This window comes from Acomys russatus, chromosome 32 (assembly GCF_903995435.1).
Source record: "Acomys russatus chromosome 32, mAcoRus1.1, whole genome shotgun sequence".
Lineage (NCBI taxonomy): Eukaryota > Metazoa > Chordata > Mammalia > Rodentia > Muridae > Acomys > Acomys russatus.
The window spans coordinates 26,473,327-26,475,857 of record NC_067168.1 but is presented as its reverse complement, the minus strand read 5'-3'; the positions used below and the strand labels follow the sequence as shown (position 1 = coordinate 26,475,857).

The following is a 2,531-nucleotide window of genomic DNA, read 5'->3' as shown; positions in this document are numbered from 1 at the left end:
GCCAGATGTCGACTGCCTGGGTAGCTCAGAGTCTCTGTTTCTTATTTTCAATCTCACCATCTTTCCCCCTTCCTTCCAGGAACTTTGTCTATATGATCATTTAATATCTGTGGGGTTTTTTTTTTTTCATTTTTATTTTGGTAAAGATATTTTCAAAATCACTCAGAGTGCACCCTTGCTTTCTTAGAGGTCCTTATATTGAGGGTTATCTTCCCCTAGTATTTTGAGGATAGCAATTAAAAACCAGTTAGGATGCTCATTTGTTTTAGGTTATGGCTTTCTTTTCCCATTCCCTGAGTTTCTTCCCTTATTTAGAGTTCTCAACCTTTTCTCTGCCTGCATTGCTTCATCACTCCTCCTGGGACCTTCATCAAACACTTGGTGAGGCTCGGTCCATGCTTATGTGGCTACAGATGGCTAGATTGTCAGTAGGGAAGTGGTGAGTCTCACATCATGTCCTTTCATATCCTCCCTTTGTACTTGAAACCTCCTCCCAAAATAAACATACACACACACACACACACACACACACACACACACACACACACACACACAAACAAAAGCGAAAAGCATGGGAAACATCTCATCATAGCAACTGTAGTATGTCCCCGTGTATTCCACAGTATACCCCTCTGTCCACACATCTTCACTTCCAAATGTTTATCACAATAAGGCATTGGTCTGGCTCAAAACCTTTGGCTTCTGTGACACCATTAATATTGAATCCTCACAGGGACTCCTCCCAGTCATCCCTGCTCTGGGTTGGCCCACTGCAAAACCTGTATGTCTGCAAATGGTTGGGATGAATGAAAGGGCCACTGTGATTGGTGAGGAACAGTGACAACTCCCTCTCTCACGCCTTCTCATAGCCGATAAGTGGCTGGGTCAGCTCTCCCATATTTACACCCACCAAGTCCAGCTCCACTGTGCTGCCTGGGAGAGGTACAGAACCTGCTTTCCTCCAGTGAAAGGTGGGGTCAGCTCTCCAGAATACTGAAGCTGGTGAGGGGTGGGGCTAGTTCTTCACAGCCCCTGGACATCCATGTGTTCCCTGGCAGCTGCCCGGACCAGGGATGTCCTCATGTTCTCTAGAGGTAAAATGTGCCACAGACATTGACACCAAGCCCTGTCACTGCATAGCCATGGACTCAGAAACGGCCCTCAGTGGTGACTCAGGCTGGGCCCTCGCCATGACCTCAGGTGGCCAGGCTGGCCACTCACAACCGGCTTCTTCTCTCAACCCTCCAATTTCCAGTTCCATCTCTCTTCATAAGGCTCAAGCTGCTCCACTTCTCTTTCTCTCACATCTATCCACCATGTACTCATACATTGTGGTGGCTCCTGCTGCTAGCTGGTGACATGGCCGACGGGACCCTGGGTGACATCCTCGGGCAAGCAGGTGTCTATGGCTCTCTCATGCTGTGTGCTGGAGGGCAGGTCCTCAGGTGGCATGGCTGGTCTGCAGGTCTCTGTCTGTCTTTCTCCTCACTTGCTGCACTGTGGGGTGGTAGGCAGGGCTCCACGCTGTGGAACAGAGGGCAGGTCTGTGGGCATTTTCCCTGTCCACACCACATGGCATGGTGGAACGCAGGTCTCTGTCTGTCTTCCTCCTGTTGCACTACACTGTCTGGATTTGATTTCATTTGATTTGTATGTGTCCTAGGCATAAAACAGCTTTGGTCAGCACGCCAGGTATCAAGCTAGGATGAACAAAGGACTACGACCTGCTCTGCCCCTGACTGATGTAAGAACACCACCACCAACAGGGCATCTCTTCGCCCATTGCCAGGGGGCACAGGCTCCTGTTTCCTAAACGTGTTACTTCTAACCCAACCACCCACCTCTCTTCTTCACCCCAGTATGGGCTTTTATTTCCCAATGATCTATTCTTCCAAAATCATTTTCCTAAGTGCTAGAAAAATATCCATTGAACTCTACTAAATAGAGTCAAAAAAATTTATAAATGAATCATTCTATGGATGGTTGATAAATCCTAAGTAAAACAGTAGAATATAATAACTTTTTAAATCATCAAGCCATGAAAAATGTAGAATTATTTCAGAAATGATAGGATTCAGGATAAAAAAAAAAAAGACTTCTCATATAATTCACTGTAATTAGTAAGATGAATGACAAAGGTAATATGATCACTTTGATGGATGCAAAGAGAGCATCGGGTACAATGCAATGTGCATCACAATAGCAATTATTCGTAAGATAAAAATTGATGGAAATGTCTTTCACTTGATTAATGCGCAAACACGGTAACATTACATATGCAGATGTGTGCATATAGGTGAATGCTGATATATAAGTGTGTGCACAAACACACACTTCAAAATCCAACATTCTGTTTCATGTCAAAACACTGGACGATTTTCATTGTAATAGATGGGATAGTATTGCCTTTTTGGCTCCGTGATTGTACATGGGAAAGACCCAAGTTAGTCAACGGAAAAGTGGAAGGAACAGTAGGTGACATTAGGAAGATTAAATAATTGCAACAGTAATATTAAAAGCAATTTGCCTCT

At 44.8% G+C, this 2,531-nt stretch overlaps 1 non-coding gene across 1 annotated transcript; it reads right to left on the bottom strand.

The window, feature by feature from the left end:
* Positions 1-1,650: 1,650 nt before the first annotated feature.
* Positions 1,651-1,795, bottom strand: LOC127184511 (small nucleolar RNA SNORA48). The gene has a single exon (XR_007830149.1). It is a non-coding gene; the product is annotated as a small nucleolar RNA SNORA48 (small nucleolar RNA).
* Positions 1,796-2,531: the final 736 nt, after the last annotated feature.